Raw genomic sequence first — 25,002 nt, 5'->3', positions numbered from 1 at the left:
ACGGTAATGGGAGGGAGGTCGGGGTGGATCTGTGCGACCTTCTCACCATATTGCTTCCATAGTTGGTGATGGGCATATTCTCCATTGCCATCGATGACCCAGCAGGCAGCATGACACATCTCATGGATCATTGTGTCTCGGAGTCGTTCTGAGGACAAAGCAGCATTTAATTATAATCAGGAGTAAAGACGTACGGAAAATGTCACCGCAACAAATCTATAAATGGTGGCCGATGAGAAGCCTACCTGCAGAATCGCAGACTTTATCCGATAACTGGACGATGGCGTAACGCTGCACGTTATGCTCCCGGAAGCCGGTGCGACCAGCCGTTTTACACAGCCTTTTATTCCAGCCAATGTACATATATGCAGGAAGCTACGGAGGAAGGAAGGGGAAAATATAGAATATGGAGGTATATACTATATACACTGGATACACTAACCCTAGATCTAACCCTCCATTCCCGTATCTCCCTATTCGGGGCTGTGTGTTATAACTGAATACCTGGTTCTGAAAGACGGTCCGGTTATAAAACTTGTAGAGGCGTCGTATCAGCTTCTGTTTGTACTTTTGGAAGTTGGTGACATATTTGGATGTGGGAGAAGACAGATCTCTCAGGAAACAGTTATTGATGGGACGCTCCTGTCTCCTGGTCAGAAAACATCATAGATATATACTAAGGCCATGTGCGACCTGCAGACACACAGCTGACGCCTTATCTGAGAATGTGCCAATAACAGCGCCACATAGCGACCAGATAACGTGAACATGCCTCAGATAATACGGATATATAGGAATACATTACCTCACTGTCTTCTCCTGCACAAAGCTGGATCGGGAAGTATTAGGCTCTGGAGAAAAGAACAAATATCGTCATTTACTTCTGCGTCGTTCAGTTTTCCTAATCAATAAAAAGTCTCATTTCTTATTTTACAGGAAGGAGTTTATGATCCTACCTGACTCTGTATTTATCAGGTGGGGTCCAGAGCCACCATCTTCATCTCCAAGGCTCCTCGGAGACCTCGGAATAAGTGGATGAGACTGGAATAAAGAAACCCAAACATTCAGAATTAATAAGCAGCGATACAGCGGTATAATCTCAGAATGCGGCGTCCCCTGATCTCCTCTAGACGCCCGGAGCTACAGACTGCGCTGGAGAGAAGCGAGCGCTCACCTGATGGACATTCTCATCACTGCTGCCGTCCTGTATGTCGGATGCAGAAACTCTGCAGCATTTTTTATTGACCGGTAACTGGGAAAGGAAAATAATAAAAATTTTAAAAAAGTATTGCCAAATTTCTGTAATTTCACATAGACAACATATTACAGAATCCGCCACTCACCTGGTCGTCTATACCGCTGCTGTCTGTAATAGACTTTATAATAATGCGCCGTTTGCGCTGATGCTCAGACATTTTCCTCAATTAAAAATTGCAAAAATATCCTCACTCCACAACTTCTATCACCCTCAGCGGAGGAGGGCGCGAGCGGAAGTTTTATCAGTTCTCCTTATTGTGACTTCATGACTTGTGTGACATCAGCATTCTAGAACTCTGATACTGTGACATCGCTAAGAGCAGTTGTTCTGATGGATGTGCACATGGAGATAGAAATATTTCTATAGATATTTACAACCCCCCAATTCCAAAAAAGTTCTGACGCTGTGTAAAATATAAAGAGAACAAGAAGGCAATGATTTGGAAACCTCTTTTACTATATTTTATTCACTGCAGTACATAGAAATCAGATCAGAAGATGAAAACTGTTCTGAGGTCGGATGAATAAAAATGTGAAATTATGGAAAGCACGGACTTTGTGTCCTGCAGACTCCAGAGGAGAGGGACCATCCAGCTTGTTATCAGCGCTCAGTTCCTGCATCTCTGATGGTCTGGGGCTGCATTATGAGCAGCTTACACATGAAAGGCATTATCAATGCTGAGCCTTATACAGAGGTATTAGAACAGCAGATGCTCCATCCAGACAATGTCTATTTCAGGGAAGACCTTGTATATTTCAGTAAGACAATGCATCCATCACAGCCGAACGGCTTCACAGAAGAAGAGTTCAGGTGATGAACCGGCCGCCGGCAACCAAGACCTTTCACCAACAAAAAACTTTTGACGCATTTTGAAATGAAAAAAATCTGGCAAATAAGACCCCGGAGCAGCGAGAAGTTGGCATCAGACTAAAAGGGGATAATGTTCCTCTCCCAAAACCAACCAATTAGTCTCCTCGCTTCCCCAATGTTTAGAAATTATTGTAAAAAAAAGAGGGGATGCGACACAATGGTGGACACGGCCACAGTCCAATTTTCTTTTAGATGTGTTGTTGTCACCAATTTCTAAATTATTAATTATTTTCAAATGCAAAGGACAAATGTCCAACGTTCACCTTCTGATCTGTGTCCTATTTTCTGCTGTGAATAAAATATGGCCATAAGTGATTTCCAATCATTGCATCCTTCTTTTTGTCACATTTGACCCTGTGCCATAACTTTTTTGGAATTAGGGTTATATACACAGGTGCATCTCACTAAATTAGAATATGATCAAAAAGTTAATTTATTTCAGTTCTTCAATAAAAAAAGTGAAACTCCTACATTATATAGAGTTATTACAGAGTGATCTATTTCAAGTGTTTATTTCTGTTAATGTTGATGATTATGGCTTACAGCCAATGAAAACACAGAAGTCATTATCTCAGTAAATTAGAATAATTAACAAAAAAACACCTGCAAAGGCTTCCTAAGCGTTTAAAAAGGTCCCTTAGTCTGTTTCAGTAGGCTCCACAATCATGGGGAATACTGCTGACTTGACAGATGTCCAGAAGGCAGTCATTGACACACTCCACAAGGTCCCAGAGTCTGGAGGAAGAGTGGAGAGGCCACAATCCAAGCTGCTTGAGGTGTAGTGTGAAGTTTCCACAATCAGTGATGGTTTGGGGAGCCATGTCATCTGCTGGTGTAGGTCCACTGTGTTTTATCAAGACCAAAGTCAGCGCAGCCGTCTACCAGGACATTTTAGAGCACTTCATGCTTCCCTCTGCCGACAAGCTTTTTGGAGATGGAAATGTCATTCTCCAGCAGGACTTGGCCCCTGTCCACACTGCCAAAAGCACCAATACCTGGTTTACAAACAACAGTATCACTGTGCTTGATTGGCAGCAAACTCGCCCGACCTTAACCCCATAGAGAATCTATCATTGAGAATCTATGGGGTATTGTCAAGAGGAAGATGAGAGACACCAGACCCAACAATGCAGACGAGCTGAAGGCCGCTATCAAAGCAACCTGGCTTCCATAACACCTCAGCAGTGCCACAGGCTGATCGCTTCCATGCCACGCCGCATTGATGCAGTAATTGATGCAAAAGGAGCCCCGACCAAGTATTGAGGGCATTTACTGAACATACATTTCAGTAGGACATTTCAGATTTTAAAATCAATTTTCAAGCTGTTGTTATAAAGTATTCTAATTTACTGAGATAATGACTCCTGTGTTTTCATTGGCTGTAAGCCATAATCATCAACATTAACAGAAATAAACACGTGAAGTAGATCACTCTGTCTGTAATGACTCTATATAATATATGAGCTTCACTTTTTGTATTGAAGCCGGTTGCATGGATTTATATAGTGTGACCAAGTTGTCAAGAACTTTTCCAAGTGATGCTAAAATCGCTTGGAAAAGCGCTTGATAACCCGCATGCGAAATCGCATGTGCAAAACGCGTGTCATACGCTTCTACCTGGCAGGAAAAAAGCATGTAAAATCCGGAGCATTTCTGCTGCCATGGTAGCATGTATAGGCCACACAGGCCGCTCACAGTAGCACGAGCAACATGTGACCTGACGTTATGTTGAAAAATGTCTCGTGGGACACTTTGGAGAAGCGGCCGTATCATTGGTCCCACAGCTGAATCAATGTAACGCTGAGATGTTAGTGTATGCGGAATGATGACTTGAAGGGTCCGGCTACCATAAATGATGCCTCCCTCCATACCATAATCCCAGGAGTAGCACAGTATTGTGCTACAAGCCAGACGTCCAACTACAGGTATCAATTGACCTTATGACACCACTCAAATTCTATCATGGTGCAGAGCAAGACGGCAATGGAGGTGTATGTATGTGACGGTCTGTCCTTTGCCTGCATTTGCCTTCGATGTAATGATAGCAGTGATGGATTGGCACTGAAATTCAGTCCCTGCATTTGAAAGCACACAGGTCCATGCTGTCCTCGCCCCCAGTCCTTAAATTGGATTATCTGTTACTAATGTTACAATGCCTGGGGATAATCAAGAATTACTACAAGACCAATATTTCTAATAAAAATGCTATGTACGATTGAATAATAATAATACCACAATAATAATATAGCAATATATCAGACAAATACCAGCAAACCATAACCAAATATCACCAGCATATATGTGATGTCCCTGAGGGTTCAGTCGCCACAGGGGTGCTGCACCTCAGATAGAGGTGTGGTATCTCCTCTTCCAGGTAAGGATGGAGCATCACACAAGACCCCACTCCACACTCAACACTACACCACTCCTGTCCTGTAGGGGGCCTAATGCACCAGGGTGCTGCCCCGGCCCGGGATAGAGGAGATGGGGGGAACCAAAGATAGGGGGAACCAAGTAGTGGGTGAGGGTGGAGGAAACACTTACATGAAGCACTTATAGAATCTATATAATATTCGGCCATCTTAAGTTCAAGGTCTTTGATTGAGGGTCTTCTGTCAGGGTCCAGCAAGAGTCTGTAGCTGGCGGAAGATTTGCGGTCCTCGTACTCTGGCCTTGAGGCGAGGAGCGGGTCAGAGTTAACCACTGTCTCTACCCAGTCAGGGTCCTGTCCTAAGAAGGCCTAGGAGGGGAGCAGAGGAGATAGGCTCCACAGGCAAAAGGATCAGGAGAACTTACCGAGGAGAGGAACACACACCAGCGGGGTATCGACAGGTGCTCCTGATCTACATGGGAAGTGCTGAACCCCTTTCCCGGTGGCCGCAGTACGCCATGTGTAGCAGAGAGAAGCTTTGCGGCTGAAAGTTCATCTAAAGTGAGTAAAGACCCGGATGACTTCATTCACCGCCTCTGCTTGTTTATTCCCAACCGGCAGTGCACCCACCATACTTCCACATAGTCCCTCCAAACCCCTGCCCTGAGGCCTACTCCGCCTGTGGGGAGTAGTACCAACTGTGCTGCCAGAACACCAGCCTCAGAGGACTGTTGCAGTGCTGGTGGCCTTCACCAGAAACCGCAGGTGGCGTAGTCGAATCAACCTTACCACCGAACCAACGAAAGCCCATTATTTTTTTTTATGTGACAGCCCTGGGCACGGAATGAGTCATGGCCACGACGACATCCCACACCACCACCATACATTGACTCGGCACAGAGTAACCCCACCGCTCAGGCGTCACAAACTTGGCGTAGTCGGCAGGATAGCGTGCAACGGAAGAGGATAATCGCCATTGCCGACGGGTACTGTGCGCCTTTTTCACAAAAGACTGTTGTTACACACTTATCGTGGAGCCGTCCAAGAAGAACAGACGCCATTATGTGCTAAAACAACAGCAACCAAAGTCCTCCCATCGTGGGCCTGGCTCCCCAATGGCGCCAAAAGTGCAGACCGCCCCCTCCAGCAGAGACAGTCCGCATAGTAGTGTCCGTCAAGACGGATGGGACGTCCCAAGGAGTGCCCGTCAGCCAGCCGCCCTGGAGCTGCCCCAAAAGAAGGAGGAGAAAGAGACCGCACCCAGCAGCGAAGATGGAAGCAGCAAAGGAGATGTCCTCCGTTGCTGGTCCAACTGTTGCTACCTCCCTCACTATGGAGGGAATTCACCTGACCGCAGAGGAAGCCAAGTTCCTTTGTGGTGAAACGCAGGAACTGACCCCGAGAGTCGAAGAGGCCCAGCGACTGGCCGCCGCAGAGTGGAGAGAAGAGGTGTTGCGGAGGATCAAGTCCCGCCGCCGGAGGTCGTCGTGCCTGACAAGTGAGGCTCCAGCCCAGACGGAGGAAGCCCAGGAGGCCCCGTACAGCCCAAGTGCGGGTGAGGCCGAAACCCCTATCCTGGGAATGGGACGCACCGAAGCCCTCCTAAATATCCTGCCGGCACCCCTATCCCCAGGCGCCATTGTATGGGAGCAGCTCCTGGCTCCGGAGGCCAAGACCCGAGCCACCACGACAGTCGGAGACCTGCTATGCCTCCCGACTCCCGAACCGGGGAACCCTGTGCTTACCTGGGTGAACACCTGCCCCAACCCAGACTGGTCCGCACCAACAGAGGGCACGCAGCAGCCCCTGTTACTGCCGCTACCCGCACCTCCGGTCACATGTCAAGTGGCAGCAGAGTTTGCCTGGGACAACCAGGGGTCGACCTGATGGGCTTCCCCCGGGAGACCCAGGCCGAAGCACGTAGGTGGGAGGAGACTTGCAGAAAAGAGCTCCTCCAGTTCAAGAAGGAGCAGCGAGACAGGAGGATCCGCTGTGAGCGCCTGGAGGTGCGTGCCAAGGCTGCCAAAACACAGGCCCGTCAGGCGGAGGCCACCCGTCCAAGCCCCCGGGAAAAAGGCCTTATAGTGCGCTTCCACCAGGAGGCAGGATAGGGCTTTATCCGTAGCCCACAGTTCAGCCGGGACGTCTTTGTCAACCGGCGGGACGTCGAGCCGCGGCTGGAGCAGGGCCACCCTGACCGGAACCTCTACCCGGGTAATCTCGTGTCCTACACCCGCCACCATGGGGAGCCAGGGTAATATGCCCTAGATGTCCACAGGGTATTCAAGGAGGATGCCCCCATACACTTAGCTACAGAGGCTCCTTTGGTAAGAATGAGCCGTTTCCTCGTTGGGGATACCATTGTTAAGCAGCTCCGGAGGTTGCACCTCCCTTTTGTTTGAACTGTTATTTGTTTTAATATTCCTTTTGTACCCGGATTCTCTACAAACGTTTGTCCCTGCGGACGCTGAGCATGAGACAGACTAACTTTGTATATTGTTTACACCTACTTAGGTGCTCCCTATTGGTTTTATGCAAAACCACCTCTACCGCAGACCTCAGAAGCAAAACCTGTCTGGTCGTGGTTCTACCAGAGGCCCAACTCAGGATCTCCATGCCCTGCAGCCACCCCAGGGCCTACATTGAGAGTTTTGGGCAGGTCCCTCATGCTGCTGAACTAGCACTTTCTACAGTATTTTCTACATACATAATGTCTCTTTAATATTTTATATATTTATACTATATATCTGCAACGTTAAAAGTGTCCGAACCTCCCATAAAGGGAAGATGTTTCACAGTTTACAAAAGCATTTAAAAATTTTGAATGTCTCTACCAATCTTTTACTCTATTGCAGCCTGCGGACGTGCTGTGTTTCACCAGGGGGGAATGTGACGCCCCTGAGGGTTCAGTCGCCACAGGGGTACTGCACCTCAGATAGAGGTGTGGTATCTCCTCTTCCAGGTAAGGATGGAGCATCACACAAGACCCTACTCCACACTCAACACTACACCACTCCTGTCCTGTAGGGGGCCTAATGCACCAGGGTGCTGCCCCGGCCCGGGATAGAGGAGATGGGGGAAACCAAAGATAGGGGGAACCAAGTAGTGGGTGAGGGTGGAGGAAACACTTACAGGAAGCACTTATAGAATCTATATAATATTTGGCCATCTTAAGTTCAAGGTCTTTGATTGAGGGTCTTCTGTCAGGGTCCAGCAAGAGTCTGCAGCTGGCGGAAGATTCGCGGTCCTCGTACTCTGGCCTTGAGGCGAGGAGCGGGTCAGAGTTAACCACTGTCTCTACCCGGTCAGGGTCCTGTCCTAAGAAGGCCTAGGAGGGGAGCAGAGGAGATAGGCTCCACAGGCAAAAGGATCCCAAGGGGATACGGACGGAGCGGAGTCGCCACCTGTATTCGTTATTCTGGCCTAGCCAGAGGGATTCCTGCTGCAAAAGGGGTAACCGGTCCCCGACATCTGACTTTGTCACTTCAAGTCTCAGTCAGAAAAGCCCGGAGGCTTAGTGGATCCCAGGGTGATACGGACGGAGTGGAGTCGCCACCTGTATCTCTTAAACTGCGTTTACCCAGTGGGACCCGGCCTTACACCACGTTCATACCACACATAGTCAGGAGAAGACTCAGTGGGAGAACTTACCGAGGAGAGGAACACACACCAGCAGGGTCTCAACAGGTGCTCCTGATCTACCTGGGAAGTGCTGAACCCCCTTCCCGGTGGCTACAGTACGCTGTGTGTAGCAGAGAGAAGCTTTGCGGCTGAAAGTTCATCTAAAGTGAGTAAAGACCCGGATGACTTCATTCACCGCCTCCGCTTGTTTATTCCCGCGTGGCACTGCACCCACCATACTTCCACATAGTCCCTCCAAACCCCTGCCCTGAGGCCTACTCCGCCTGTGGGGGAGTAGTACCAACTATGCTACCAGAACACCAGACTCAGAGGACTGTTGCAGCGCTGGTGGCCTTCACCAGAAACCGCAGGTGGCGTAGTCGAATCAACCTTACCACCGAACCAACGAAAGCCCATTATTTTTTTTATGTGACAGCCCTGGGCACGGAACGGGTCATGGCCACGACGACATCCCACACCACCACCGTACATTGACCCGGCACCGAGTAACCCCACCGCTCAGGGATGGCGAGTCATATACAGTATTGATAATACCACCATTCCACCTCACAGTCCCCTATATAGTATGATCGTCCCCCAATAGCACCCTATATAGCATGAAGATCCAGCCCACAACCCCTTTTATAGGTTGATGGTCCACCCATCATCACCCTATATAGTATAATCGTCCACCCCACAGCCCCTATATAGTATTATGGTCCCCCCAACAGCCCTTTATAGTATAATGGTCCACCCCACAACCCGCAATATAGTATAATCTTCCACCCCACAACCCCATATATAGTATATAGGTCCTCCAATAACCCCCTATATAGTATGATAGTCCACACAACACCACCCTATATAATGTGATGGTCCACCCAACAGCCCCCTACATAGTATAATCGTCCACCCCACAGCCCGCTATATAATATAATCGTCCACCTCACAGCCCCCTATATAGTGTAATTGTTCACCCCACAGATCGCTATATAGTATAATGGACCCCCAATAGCCCCCTATATAGTATAATGATCCACCCCACAGCCCCCTTTATAGTATGATGATCCACCCCACAGCCCCCTATATAGTATGATAGTTCACCAAACAGAGAGATTAGAAAACTTTATTTTTCTAGTCGGTGAGATTACAGCGATACCAGATTCATATATTTTATTAGGTTTTGCTACTATCACGCACCAAAAAAATGCATTTTTGCAAAACACGTTTGCGACAAATGGCACCAGAGAGATCCCGCAGAATCCCACCGCTGCCACCACTTGTGAAGAATGGCACCAGAGAAATCCCGTAGAATCCCACCCCTGCCACTCGCCTGACGTCATAATTACGTCAGACGGTACACGTGATACGGATCTGCCCTTTGCACCAACATGACGTTCCGCAACCCCTCGAGGACGCGTAAGGTCAGATTGGTAAAGTTCTACACAGACACCCCCTGTCCACATGGGTACAGGAAAACACTGGGAGTGAGAAGAGGTGGCCCAGTCAGTCACTGACATGGCACCACACTCGCTCACACCCCTGACAGGCTGAGAGGCCCCTTCACTAGCTCCAGTGAAGCAGAAGTTTGTCGACCTTGTAGAGCTGCCCCCAGTTTCTATTAGATATAATGAGAATTGTATCAGGCCAGAAACTCGCCCCGGTAGCGTGTTTATTGGACCGAACAATGGACGTTAGGATTTGTGGATCGAGATAAAAGAGCAGCCCAACGTTAAAGGGCACACTAGAAAAAACACTATATACATAAGGGTTATACATATGACGCACCCAGGGGATGGGGACGACTCGGCGCCCGGGCCTTGTTGTTGCCTGACCTTGGGGGATGTCGCAGTGGTCGGCTCCCGGGCCCGTACCCTGGGGTCACTCTTAAAAAGGAAGGGAATGGGGGATAAGGTGTATGGGATAAGGGAAAGTTTGTGACACCACCCGTGGTGTCTGGTGAGGATCACCAGCACTGCTACAGTCCTCTGAGGCTGGTGGTCTGGCAGCTTAGTTGGTGCAGCTCCCCACAGGTGGAGCGGGGCCTCAGGGCAGCATAGGAAAAGGGATGCAGGACAGAGGGGACCCAGCCGGGTCAGAACAAGAGTAGGCACACTCACAACAGTTCACTTCAGTACCTTTGCTGGTGGTGTTTCAGGCACCATCCAGGGCACTGTAGGGTGAAGGGTGCATTTCAGGACTCTCCCCAGTGAGCGGGTGTGGGGCCTCCTGTTTCTTGCCTTTTCCTGATAAGTTTATGACCTGCCTGAAGCTAGGCCTAACTTGGTTTCTGTCTTGCACCGACTGACCTGGTGGTAGGGCCGTCTGATGGAGATCACACTCCCTGGTCTCTTGGGCCTCTGTGATTCCTGACCCTGGGATAACGGTCAGCTTCTGGTGTTCCTGGGACATATAGTTTGCCAGGGGTTCCGGTTGTTTCTGCTGGTCCTAGAGATCCTTGCAGACACGGACCCGGTGTCCGGTAAATGGTTTTGGGGTGAGCTGGCTAAGCTCCTCTGCCCCCTATGTAGCTCGCTTACTCCACTTGCCTTCGGCCGCGCTCAGGGCCCTCACTAGGCTTCACACTGGCAGTAGGCCTCGCTACTCTTCACCGCTCTTATGGTGTCAGTACGCCGTTGGCTCACTAGTCTGACCTCTATGAGTCTGAACTCTCTCTAGAGGGACTGGCGCTACCTCTGTTCCCTGAGTAAACTGTTCTCTAGACTCTAACTGCTGATTCACACTGAACTGCCTGGCTCCACATTCCCTTTATATATCCCTAACGGGCTCCCTCTGGTGGTCTGAGGTGGAAGGTGGAGGTGTGTGAATGCTATGAGAGCCTCTTGTGGAGGAATCCGTCCATGCACCCCTCTGGGATCTGTGGCACCAATGCACAGCAGGGCGCCACATTCCCCCCTAGCAAAGCTCAGTACTCCCGGACTGAAGTACTTTTTTATAACAACAATAACAATAACTCTTCCCTTTATGGGAGGCACTTTGCTTAAACGTTACATATAAAACATTGTAAATAATAAATAGATATGTACAGTTCAATAAGCAACCTCAGAATTCAAGTCTCTTGCGGTGAGGTTCCCCGACAGGATGTCCATATCACAGGTTAGAGTACGTGGTAGCTTGAGGGACCTGTCCAAATCAAACCCTCCACGTAGGCCCTGGGGTGGCTGCAGGGCGTGGCGATCCTGAGTTGGACCTCCGATTGTGCCACCCAGACAGATTTTTGTTCTGAGGTCACCTAAAGGGGCACTCCAGGAAGTGCAATTATTTACAAGAAGCAGTTTTTGGGCTGCACATAGTCCTCAGCCACAAAGTTCCTTATGTACCCTTACGGGTAACTAGAGGCAACAAGGGAAAGTGTCCATTTCACTTAGATTGTCCATTATAAGGCAAAACACAAATTAATAAATACATATACATGAAAACACACAATATAATACCCCAGGGGCAACTATCTACACTGTCAGAGTTTCCTTCTTTACTCCCTGTATCTGACAGGGGTCTGACCTCATGTGCTACGTGTCGACCTACGTGGTACTTTGATGCGTGAGGCACTAGTATTTGCACTACCTCCCATTCTGTCAGTTCTAAGTGTTGGGGGACTGCAGGGTTGCCTTAACGTCTCTACAGGACTGGCAAGTATACCATTGGCTGGGCCTTCTTGCTCTACTTCAACCGGGGATCCTTCTTCCGGGGATTCTTCTTGAGCCGGCTCTTCTGAAGCACTTACAGGTACTACTTGCTGTGGAGGGTCTTCTGGCTGCTGAAAGAAGTGGACCACAGGTATTATTGTCAGGGTAAGAAAGAATATATATTTTTCCACTTTTATACTTTTATACGCTTTGCTTATGTACTAACCACCATTTTGTGTCCTATAACAATAAGCTTTCCTTGCTACGTGTTACTTAGATCGAAACTTATGCTAAGATGGCGCCAGTATCACCCAAGCACCTGTTTCAGAGAAATGAAACCAAAACATCAACTGACTGTTGTCTGCCCAGAGACTGAGTTAAGAAGACGTGGACCAATCAGGAGTGGCCGGATACTAGACATTTATGGCTTACCCCGCCCCGAACAATCCATTTATGGCTTACCCCGCCCCGAACACTCTCTTTCCCCTCCCCATTGCGTAGTGTATTTAAGTTTGTGCATGCAGAAATAAAGACAGAACATTGCTGAGATCGTGGCTTGCCAGTAGCCTTCTGAGCATGCTCTGAGTTTGAACCAGCTTGTTGTCTGACTCATTCTTTGAATGGTTGACCCATGCTCATAGCCTTAATTTGGAGTGACTGGAGGACGAGTGGAATGTCGCTACGACCCCGACAAATGGCGCCCAACGTGGGGCGTGGCTAGCGGTACGCCGCCCTCTCGGACCCATATTGCTGACTTCCCTGGTGGTGACCGCGGCGGCTGAATTTGAGGCCTGATCAACCTCCATCGAATACGGTAAGTCGAGATGTATTTTATATGTCTCACTTGCCTGTGTGTCAGCCGTAGCGGTTCCTGTGGGATTATCAGTTTGGATCTGGGTGGGTGACCGGTCGAGTGGTGAGACCTTGGGCGTCCCGCGCCACGTCCCGTACCAGCAACTGTGAGACCGAGTGACGTCGCATGCCTGCGCGTTCTCGTGTGCACACCACCTCCTCCTCCCCCGGTCACTGTACTTTTCTTAGATAGTTGCCTCCCGTGACTGATAGTCGATTCCAAGCCATCCTTGAATTGAAGTGTAAGGGAGAAAGAATCTGTGACGAATTGAGGAGTGCTCTTCGTCTACCACAGAGACTGCTCTACACTGACGGTTAGGAAAGGAGATAGATTGAGGTGTCTCTCTATCTCATCAGTGTATTGAGGAGTGCTCTACACTGACGGGTGGTGACCTGTAATCAGGGTGCCGTGGTGAGTCGTACTGTAAAGTCGCCATTCAAGGTTAGGAAAGGAGATAGATTGAGGTGTCTCTCTATCTCATCAGTGTATTGAGGTGTGCTCTACACTGAGGGGTGGCGACCTGTGGACTGCACCAGTGATCTGAGTCGCGACAGATCATTGCATTCTATAAGAAAATGTTGCGTATGTTCAAATCTGAAAGACCTGGCAAGATGCCGGATGGTGCAGTGGGAGTCATCCAATTAGTAGAGTCACGGGAAAGCAAGGAGGCTGTTAAGAATGTTAGGAATTTGTATAAAATGATAAGTTTACCCAGTACGGGCAGACTTCAGCCTTCAGTGTAGAAGGAATGCGTAACAAAAAAAAAAAAAAAAGGGAAGTTGAGTGATGAAGGACACCTGCACCAGGCTCAGACACATCTTAGAGTAGATGGTGCGGGGGGGGGGGGGAACAGAGAATGCCGAGCCTTTGTTCGGATACATGAAAGCGGCAGAATGTGATTTGTTATGTGACCCTAAATTGGCCGTAACCCCGTTGATGCCTGTCACTACACCGAGCCCTCAGCCACCACCCTATAATGGCGCCGACGCTAAATCATCGGAAGGATGGACGTGTCGTATGTGCTGACAGCAGAACCCGCCCTGGGCGAAGTTCTGCTGTGTCTGTGGGGCGGGCCGCCCATGGCACCATGCCCAGCCTGCCCCCAAGAACAATCCCACTCCCACTCCAACTCCTCCCTCCAACGGCCATCTTACTACACCTTTTACTTGTTGTGGGAGGCCCGGGAAACCCCAATCCGGCCTATATCCACTACTAGATCCGTCCGGTGCTTATTACCAGCCGCCAGTACGGGTGGAAATGCCCGCAGTCCAAGAGCACCCATCTGAAACTAATGTGATACCCTCTGCTCCAGTCCACGATGCTGAGGTGCTCCCTCTGTTCCCCATGGGGGTCGCCCATAACTCTGGGGATATCCTCCTCAACTCCTCAGAATTTCAGGCCAGACTGCTCTCCCTCCGCCAACATACTGTTACTCAAGACGATACGGAGCCAGATGAGGGATGGGCTCAAGATACTCCAGCCCTCCCCCCTTTATCCCATACGTCTCCTATGGCATCCTCCACCCCACATCCATTACCCATACTCCGGCCCTTGCTCCAAGCAACTGCTGAAAGAACACCACCCCCCAGCCCCTCAGAAGTCTGGGACCCCTGCCGCTCCCGGAATCTAGTAGACCCATCAGGACGCCCTGTCACTCTGTCAATAGGCTATGGTGACATCCTTACACATCGGGTGGGGGCCATAGTCAACCCTGCAAACACCCGTATGAGCCATGCTGGAGGATTGGCTCGTAAAATTGCCCTTGCTGCTGGTTCCACTCTGGCTACAGAATGCCAGGCTCACTTAGCCGAAAACGGAGAGCTTTCAAAAGGCCATGGATTCCACAAAAGCAGGATCCCTTAGTACGTATGAATCCGGCCTAGAATACATGAAACAGTTAAAAGCCTGGGCTCAGGATCGCTTGTCAGATCAAGCTGGGTCTGTACAAGATGTTCAACAAGACCCTGATGAATCTGTGGAAATATATGCTGCAAGACTCAGCATGCATTTTGAGGATCTCGGATACAGTCCTCACGTCAAGACGCAGGCCGCCCTGTTGGTTCAGGCCCTAGTAGATGGCCTACAAGACGCCCTCAGAGATGAGGTTCTGAGGGTACGCCCCGAGATCCGTTCTTCTTCTTTTAACGACGCGGTGGACATTGTCAAAGCTTTCCAAAAAGCCATGCTAAAAAATGGAAAAGGATACTAAGCCAAAGAAGAAAGCCGCTCCTGCCATGGTATATCAAGCTCAAGAAAGCTACCCACCCCCTGGCAACCAACATGGAATCAAGTGGGTAATGGTTAAAGGCACAGGTGATGATACTCCTCCCACATATAGAAAACAAGACAGAAGAAATGACAGGGGGCCACCTAGAGACAAGAGACAATCTCGTGATTCTGAAGGACGCATACTGTGTTGGGAATGTGGTAGCCCTAATCACATTCTCAGAGACTGTCCAACCCGCAGACAATACCATGACCGCTCGTTTCATGACGGTCCACGCAATCATGGACCTTCCCGTGAACCATCTCACCCACGCCAATGGCGGCCCGGTCAACCAGTGTCCACTTTCCCGGCTACGCACCCCACGGCCGCCTGTGGGACTGTCACTTTACAGGTGGACCATCAACCATTGAAGTTCCTGGTGGACACTGGGGCGGCCACATCTGTCATTTCTTCCTCACAGTTCCCTCACTCTCTGTGGTCCAGCGGGCCAGAGGACGTTGGCCTCCTGCAGGTTCCCCCGGTCCAAGTACACCTCAAGCCTGGACACAGGTACCCACGGTTGCCACAATACCCCCTCAAGGCGGCACAAGAACAAAGCTTGGGTACCCAAATCGCTTCCCTCCTGGAGTCAGGAGTCCTTGTTAGATGTGTATCTCCATGCAATACACCACTCTTTCCTGTAAAGAAGAAAACCGCTCCGGGAGAGCCTCCAAGATACCGGTTGGTTCAGGATCTCAGAGCCGTCAATGCAGCTACCATTTTAGAAACTCCAGTGGTACCCAACCCAAACACCCACTTGTCTCAGGTGCCTCCAACGGCCACCTTGTTTACGGTGTTAGATCTGGCCAACGCCTTCTTCAGTATACCCTTGCATGAAGATTCGTGGTTTCTTTTTGCATTACCTTTCAAGGAGCACAGCTTACATGGACCAGGACTCCACAAGGAGCCCAGAACTCTCCTAACCAATTCATTCATTCTATGAAGTCTATTCTGGAGCCATGGGTTCAAGAGAACCCTCAGGTCACTCTTCTACAATATGTGGATGATCTTTTACTCTGCGGCACTGAAGAGAATTTGCCAGAGATGTCAGCATCCCTTCTCTGGTTTCTTCACTCAGCTAACTGTAAGGTCTCGAAAGGCAAAGTCCAATGGTGTCTGCCCAAGGTCATTTTCCTCGGACATTGTATATCACAAGGTGCTAGACATCTGACTGAAGAAAGAAAACAAGCCATCATGGATATCACCTTCCCAACCACCTACTCCGCTATGCAGACTTTCCTTGGCCTCATCACTTACTGCAGGCAATGGATCCCGGATGCCTCAAAGCTTATGCAACCCCTGTATGACTGTCTTAAGGACGAAGGCTCCGTCTGGCTTCATGCTGAAGATCCACGTGTCTCTCACCAACGCAGACTATGTTTTGACCGCCTTAAACAGGCTGTTGTCTCTGCCCCGGCCTTGGGCTTACCAGACTATACTCAGCCATTTCACCTCTTTGTCTCTGAATTGGAAGGTCATGCCTCTGGAGTTCTAGCACAACGCTATGATCATAAGTATCGGCCTTTAGGCTACTACTCAGCCCGCCTGGACCCTGTCGCCCGAACTGCCCCCACGTGCCTTAAGGCGGTCCACGCTGCTCACATCCTCCTTGACAAGTCAGCTGATATCGTCCTTGGACATGATCTAGTTATACAGGCTGGCCATGATCTCTCGGCTGTTCTGCAACAAACATCTCCGAAACATCTAACCAACCAAAGACACCTGCGGCTGCAGTGTTCCCTATTGTTGCCCTCCAATATAACATTTACCAGATGTCTGACTATCAACCCTGCCACTTTGCTTCCACCTTCTAGGGGGGAAGATGAACAGGGTGAAGGTCCATTGGTGGAACCTCATGATTGTATAAAAATTTTGCAGGAAGAGACTTCTGCTCCAGAGAATATGGTGGCACATCCGCTCGCACACCCTGCCTTGCATCTATGGACTGATGGATCCCGTTTCGCAGACCCTCAAGGGAAGTTCCACACGGGATATGCCGTCACAACAGACCTAACAGTCCTCAAGGCTGAAGCTCTACCACCATACATGTCTGCACAAGAAGCTGAACTTGTAGCTCTCACAGAAGCCTGCTACCTGGCAGCTGGAACAACGGCAAACATATATACCGATTCTAGGTATGGACATGGAATTTGCAATGATTTTGGACTCTTGTGGAAGTCTAGAGGATTCATCACAGCTGCAGGTACACCAGTGAAACATGCCTCATGGATTAAGGCCCTAATGAAGGCCCTGGAACTACCCATTCAGGTTGCTGTTATCAAGGTCAAGGCTCATGGAAGACTAGATTCCAGGGAAGCCAGGGGCAACCACCTAGCTGACCAAGCAGCCAAGACTGCAGCAGTGGAGAATGTGTCATCAAAGTGGCAGGAAAAGGAAGAAGAGATGGGGGAGACCCTGCAAACCGTAGCTGTGGCGCTCACTAGAGCAAGGGCCAAAGAACAGCCGGCGGAAGACCATACAAGTCCAGCGGAGACACGAGTGGAATCCAGGGGGGTCAGGATGCCTGAAGAAAAATTGTGTGAGGAACAAAGGAAGACCCCCACTGAAGAAGTCAAGCAATGGAAAGCGGCAGGAGCCGTGCTGGCAGGTCGCAAAGATTTAAAGATCGACTCAGCTCTTTATCAAGTGGACGGAAAACCTTGCTTGCCCAGGCGCATGTACTCAGCCGTGGCAGCATGGGCTCACGGGCCTACACACAGAGGAAAGAATCAAGCCTTGGCATGTATCAAGAAACTGTACTTTGCACCCGGAATCTCTTCCACTGTGACTGCATACTCAAAATCCTGCTCTGTCTGCGCTACCTGCAACCCAACGTGTATGGCACGGGTCCCTCTCCAACACCTGGCTAAACCAGACTACCCTTGGCAGAGAATACAAGTCGACCATATCCAAATGCCTAAAGCAGGAAAATATGAGTACGTTTTGGTAGCCGTGGATATGTTCTCAGCCTGGCCCGAGGCCTACCCGGTTGTCAACATGACTGCTAAAGTCACAGCCAAGAAACTGATCACTGAAATTGCCTGCAGATTTGGAGTTCCCCAAGTCATAGAATCGGATCAAGGACCAGCTTTCACAGCAAATATCTACAAAGAATTTTGGAACATGTTGGGAACAGATTTGGGCCTCCACACTCCATACCATCCTGCCAGTTCAGGCAAAGTGGAAAGGATGAATTCCACACTCAAGACCCAGCTCTTGAAAATGACCCAAGATCATCCCCTCCCCTGGCCCGACCTACTCCCTATAGTATTGTATCATATCAGACACACCCCACAAGCTAAACATGGACTAACTCCCTATGAAATTTTGTTTGGGACCCCACCTAAAATAGGAGAAATTAGGCCCCAAGAGTTGTCTGAAACACATGATAGAGTAGTAAAATTTGTGATTGCTCTGTCTAAAGAATTGACTAACACCCGCTCTGCAGTGTCTGCTTCTCTCCCAGAATCCACAGGTGATGCGGTACATGATTTCACCCCAGGCGACCTGGTGTACGTAAAGAAGTTTGTCCGGAGAGACTGTCTCCAACCCAGATTTGAGGGCCCCTACACTGTGATCCTGACTACTCCTACAGATCTGAAGCTTGAGGGCAAGAGCACCTGGATTCACACCTCCCACTGCAAGAGAGACAAAACGAGCCTATAAAAGATGACTACCTTCTTCTATATCCTTTCCATATGCTTACTGTCTGTCCCAGGGTGGACAGCTACCACATTCTGGGTAGATACTCACGCAAAAATCCAGACGTATCGATTCGATTACTGTGACATAGTGAATTGCGCAGGAATGACATGGTATGCTGCATAGTCCCCTCATACAGGAAAGCTATAAACAATGCTGTTCCAACCTCCGGGACCTTTTTGAATCAAGAAACCACATCTCTGTTACATGATGATACCAGTAAGGAAGACATGGAGAAATACACTCCTTTAAATAAGCCTGACCAGACCCCCCATGACAGAGTCCAATTGAGAGATCTAGTTTAGGGTCAGTTGGGAGAACTCCATGTGTCATTTAGGGTAGGGCTCAATTGTTTGGGGGCGTCCCATAAGGGGGCAGTCTCTAAGATGATTGGGTGAAGAAATCCACCTCCCCTCTCCCCACACATGGACAGTCTCAGAGGCCCCGAAGCAAGGGAAAGCTTAGTGTTTAGGGGGGAATGTCAGGGTAAGAAAGAATATATATTTTTCCACTTTTATACTTTTATACGCTTTGCTTATGTACTAACCACCATTTTGTGTCCTATAACAATAAGCTTTCCTTGCTACGTGTTACTTAGATCGAAACTTATGCTAAGATGGCGCCAGTATCAGCCAAGCACCTGTTTCAGAGAAATGAAACCAAAACATCAACTGACTGTTGTCTGCCCAGAGACTGAGTTAAGAAGACGTGGACCAATCAGGAGTGGCCGGATACTAGACATTTATGGCTTACCCCGCCCCGAACAATCCATTTATGGCTTACCCCGCCCCGAACACTCTCTTTCCCCTCCCCATTACGTAGTGTATTTAAGTTTGTGCATGCGGAAATAAAGACAGAACATTGCTGAGATCGTGGCTTGCCAGTAGCCTTCTGAGCATGCTCTGAGTTTGAACCAGCTTGTTGTCTGACTCATTCTTTGAATGGTTGACCCATGCTCATAGCCTTAATTTGGAGTGACTGGAGGACGAGTGGAATGTCGCTACGACCCCGACATTATTACTGCTCCTCCTAGTTGAGGCCAATCTGCCGGGAAATCTCCTAAGTCAGTATGGAGTACTGCTTCTTTAGGCTCCTCCGGTACGGTGAGAGGCACTTCTTCTTGGGGCTTTAGCAGGTCTGGACACAACTTCAGATGGTCTCTAGTTACCGTTGCAGTCGTTATTCCTCCGTCTCTACTAATTAGGCAGGTCTTCTTGTTATCAAATCTTGAATTTAACACAGTGTAGGGTTCTCTCTCCCACTGGTCATCAAGTTTGTGGTTTCTCCTTTTCCTCTTTAACACCACTTGTCTTGGTGTGAAGGGTTCTGCGGGTGCACTTTTATTGTAGTGGGCTTCCTGCTTGTCCCTTACCCGAGTGAGACTGTCTTCGACACAGGCCTGTACTTTTCTGTACTGCTCCTGTCTGGTCGTGTCCCAGTCCTCAGTGGACATATCTGCTTCTGGTTCTACTACACCAAGCTCCAGGTCCATGGGCAGCTTCCCGGGTCTTGCTCGCATGAGATATGCTGGAGTACAATTGGTGGAACTCACAGGTATGTGGTTGTACAGATCTACCAGGTCAGGTAGTAGGTCTGGCCACTGATTTCTCTCCTCTAGTGGTAAGGTCTTCAGCAGGTCGATGACAAGGTTATTCATCTTTTCACAGAGACCGTTAGTTTGGGGGTGGTACGGTGTAGTCCTGATCTTTTTACACCCGTACAGATGGCAGAACTCTTTGAACAATTCGGCCTCAAAGGCTGAGCCTTGATCTGTCAGCACCTGCTCCGGGTATCCGTGGGGCCTGCAGAAGTACGCCTGAAACGTCTTCGGTCGTCAGATCCTTGACGGGGGCCACCACCAGGAACCGAGAGTAGTGATCCACCATGGTCAGGGCATAGGAATATCCTGACCTGCTGGATGACAGCTTGACATGATCCAGGGCCACAATCTCCAGGGGACGAGTCATCTTGATGGGTTGCAGGGGTGCCTTCTGGCTGCTGTAGTCTTTTCTTCTGAGGCTACAGGGTCCACAATTCCGTCACCACCTCTCAATGGAACTGCACATTCCTACCCAATAAAACCGACACTTCAACAGGGTTTCTAGCTTCTTCCAGCCAAAGTGCCCCGCCTGATCGTGGTAGGCCTCCAACACCATCTGGATGTCTGTCGTGAGCACCACTATCTGCCATACCATCTCATGGGTTTTGGGATTGACGTACCTCTGGCACAGCTTCTCTCTATAGATGAACAGCCGGCTCTTCTCATTCCTCAGCTGCTTGGCTTGGAGAGACGCTTCCTTCTCCAGGGAGGAACCTTCCTGGGTTATCAGTGCTTTGATACGGCTGACAACCGGGTCGCCATCCAGCTGTGGTGAGGCCGGGGGTTTAACATCTTACCACGTTGCCTCCTGGAGGCTCATTGCTCGTGGACCACTCCATTCCGATGAAAGGCAGGTAGTTCAATCTCCTCCAGGTCATCCACTTCTTCTTCAGTGTCCGACTGGTGAGGCATCCTGGACAGGGCATCGGCGTTGGCGTTCTTAAGGCCCGCCCGATACTTAATAGTGAATTGGTAGTTTGACAGCCTAGTCATCCATCGTTGTTCCATGGCTCCTAACTTAGCTGTTTCCACATGAGTCAAGGGGTTGTTATCAGTGAAGGCAGTGAATTTACTGGAGGCTAGGTAGTGATTGAATCGCTTGGTGATGGCTCAGACCAGGGCCAGGAACTCCAACTTGAAGCTGCTATAGTTCTCTGGGTTCCTCTCGGTCAGGCGGAGCTTCCTGCTTGCGTAGGTGATCACCTTCTCTTTGCCATTCTGCTTCTGACTCAGTACAGCTCCTAATCCTTCGTTGCTGGCATCAGTGTACAGCAGGAACGGTTGGCTGTAGTCAGGGTAGGCTAGGATCTCTTCACCGGTCAGGATCTCCTTCATTACCTTAAAGGATTCAGCTTGCTCCTTACCCCACTGGAACGGGGGATTTCTGCCTCTGGGGGACTGTCCTACCAGGAGGTCTTGCAGAGGCGCCACTTTCATAGTATAGTCCTTCACAAACCTCCGGTAATACCCGACTAGTCCCAGGAACTGACGTACCTCCTTGAGGCTGTTCGGCTCCAGACATTTCTGAATGGTAGTGACCTTCTCTGGGTCTGGTGCTACTCCCTCTGGACTAACGATGTGCCCCAGGTACTGTACCTTCCTCTTGAGCAGGTGGCACTTTTAGGGCTTCAGCTTCATCCCATACCGGGACAGCGACTCAAATATCTCTGCCAGGTGCTTCAAGTGGTCCTCATACGTTTTGGAGTACTCTATCACGTCGTCCATGTATAGTAGTACAGTCTCGAAGTAGCGGTGTCCCAGGCAGCACTCCATCAATCTCTGGAATGTTCCGGGGGTGTTGCAGGGTCCAATCGGCATACTATTGAACTCGCAGAGTCCCATCGGGGTGGTGAAGGCCGACTTCTCCCGATCCTCCTCAGCAATAGCTACTTGCCAGTACCCACTAGTGAGGTCAAGGGTTGAGAAGTAATTTGCAGACCTTAAGGCAGCCAGGGATTCCTCTATACGTGGTAAAGGGTATGCATCTTTATGTGTAATGCGATTTACTTGTCTGTAATCTACACACATTCTCATGCTTCCGTCCTTTTTCCTGACTAGAACCAGGGGAGCTGCCTTGCCTTCTTCATGTCGTGCAACATCTCCTTCGCCTTCTGGTAGTGTGCTGGTGGTATAGGCCTGTAACGTTCTTTGATGGGTGGATGGTCACCTGTGGGGATATGGTGTTGAACCCCCTTAATCCTCCCAAAGTCAAATGGGTGCTCACTGAATACCTGCTCGTATTCTTGAACCATCCGGTGTACACCCTGCTTCTGATGGGCAGGAGTGGTGTCTGTCCCAACATGGAGCTGTTGACCAAAATCCTCCACCTGGGTTGCCGGGTCATTATCCTCCACTTCGTCTGGTGAGGTTAAGGACTCCGCCGTGTGTATGGAGTTGTTATTTACTGTGTACAGTTTGGCAACAGTGGCGTAGCGTGGTAATCTAACCTCGGCCTCCCCGTAGTTTAGGAGGCGTACGAGCACCCTCCCATTGCGCACATCCACTACCCCTCTGGCAGTTAAGAGTGTAGGCTTATGTTCCGAGCTAAGGGGCTCTACTACCGCCTGGTAGCTCCGTCCTTTGAGACCTATTGCTGCTCTACACCAAATCAGAATTTCACTCATCGGGGGAATCACAATGGGTACCGGGTCCGTCACCCGTACATTACCAATTTCACCGCTTGTTAGCTTTACCTGTTGCTGGTACATGAGGGCTCGGATTTCTTTCTGCAGTGCCCTTCTCTGCCCCAGTTTGGCAGTGTCAGCTATCTGTTGGAGCAAGAACAACACTTCTCCCAAACAGTTACTAACAATATTAGTGCCAAGTACCATATACAAGTCTGTATCATCAGGATTAGTCTCTACTACAATTAGTCCCTTGTCCTTCTGTTCCACTCTTCCCACCTTCACTGCCACACCCTTAACCCCGACTAGGTTAAGGGGGAGGCCGTTTGAGGCATAGATGGAAAGATTTGGATCTGGTGGGTGAAGTTCGTCTATGGACGAGAACCTTTTGTAGAGGACGTCTGGCATAATGGTTACCCGAGATCCTGTGTCCAGCAGAGTGGATGTCGCTATGCCGTCCAGCACAATGGACAGGAAAGGTCTTCCTCCCACGAACCTGCGGTACCAGTTTGATGGGCCTGAGGGGTCTACTCCTGGATGTCGGCCCTCGGCCCCAGGGTTTGCTCGTTTAAAGGACAGCTCTGGACAGTGTGACCTGTCTTGTGGCAGCAGTGGCAGACAGGGTCCCTTGTCGGGCGGCGTTGGTCGCTGGTCCTCCCAGGGGGTGGCGTTGTCCTCTTCCTCCTTCTCATCCAGGGGACATCCTCAGAGCTATCGGCTAGCAGGATCCTTCCTTCTGCCTCAGGCTCCGTCCTCAGCTGCAGGGCACTCAGTACAGTGGTCAGGGTTTTGCTCAACTGACGCACTTCAGAGCGCAGGCTGTCCAGCTCACTAGGGGACGTTGCTGGAACCTTGGCTTCAGCAGCCACCAAGGAAAAGGTGGACGGCACTGGGGTGGCCCCATCCTGGTAACATTGGATAGCAGTTGTTTCCAGGGGCTGCAGTCCTTTTATAGCCATGTCCTTAAGGGTGTCAAAGGTGGCATCTGGATGATCCAGGGACCACCAACGCACAGTCCTGCTCTCCTCTTGGGACCTCAGTCTCCGGAAAAACTGTTCCTTCAGCATTTTATTTTCATCATTGATGCTGGTTGGACTAATCTGCTTCAGAGCTCGCAGGGCCCCTTGTAAACGCCAGGCATAGTCCCGAACACTGTCCTCCGGTTGCTGAGAGCAGTTGTAGAATCTCATCCGGAAGTCTGTCTCAGAACGAATCTCAAAGACAGTCTGTAACTTTTTAAAGATTGCTTACACTGACTCCTGGTCTGCGGCCGACCAGGTTTCTACTTCTCGCTCCGCAGCTCCGGTCAATTGTCCCAATACAACAGCAGCCCTTTGCTTGCCTGTCATAGAGTACATGTCCAGTATACAGTATATTTTCCTTTTGAATCCAGACAGGGTATCCGGTTTGCCGCTGTACTGGGGGAGCCACTTCGCTCCAGGGATGTACGGTAGGGCCATGGGTATGACAGTGGTTACAGGCCCTGCTGGTGGAGCGGCTGCTTCGGCCTGCTTGGCGCCGAGCGCAGGTTGAACATCAGGGCGGTTAACCGATACTCCGGTGTTGTGCTGCTCTTCGGAGATTCTGGCGCCCCACCTAGCGAACCGTGGCCTACCTTCTTTTCTTCCGGTAGGCCGCAGCTCCGCAGGTGACGGTCTTCCTTCAGGACCTTGCGTCACTTGCGTCTTACGACAGAGAGCTCACCGAGGCTCCTTCCAGGACCTGGCGCTTCCTGGTTTGACGTCGAGGCGTGGGGCGTGTCCGGGGCTTCGCGCACTTCAGCAGGTACGCCTCTCAGTTTTCTCGCGGCACAACAATGGCGGCGATCTTCGCCACAGTTAAATACACAGTTCTGATTAAAGGCGCACAGTACCCGGTGGCAACGGGCACAACACTCCATTGTTGCAGCGGGCACAGAATCCTGTTTGTGATGCCAGGAAGAGATGACGCGCCCAGGGTGTTAGGGGACGACTCGGCGCCCGGGCCTTGTTGTTAGTTTTGGGGGATGTCCCGGGCCCATACCCTGGGGTCACTCTTAAAAGCAAGGAATAATGGGGAAAGTAAGTGGGATAGGGGAAATGTTCGTGACGCCACCCATGGTGTCTGGTGAGGATCACCAGCGCTGCTACAGTCCTCTGAGGCCGGTGGTCAGGCAGCTTAGTTGGTGCGGCTTCCCACAGGTGGAGCGGG

The sequence above is a fragment of the Phyllobates terribilis genome, unplaced genomic scaffold (assembly GCF_046119375.1).
Source record: "Phyllobates terribilis strain yellow unplaced genomic scaffold, ASM4611937v1 Scaffold_8__6_contigs__length_399053987, whole genome shotgun sequence".
NCBI classification, from domain to species: Eukaryota; Metazoa; Chordata; class Amphibia; order Anura; family Dendrobatidae; genus Phyllobates; species Phyllobates terribilis.
This window is presented reverse-complemented; position numbering follows the sequence as displayed.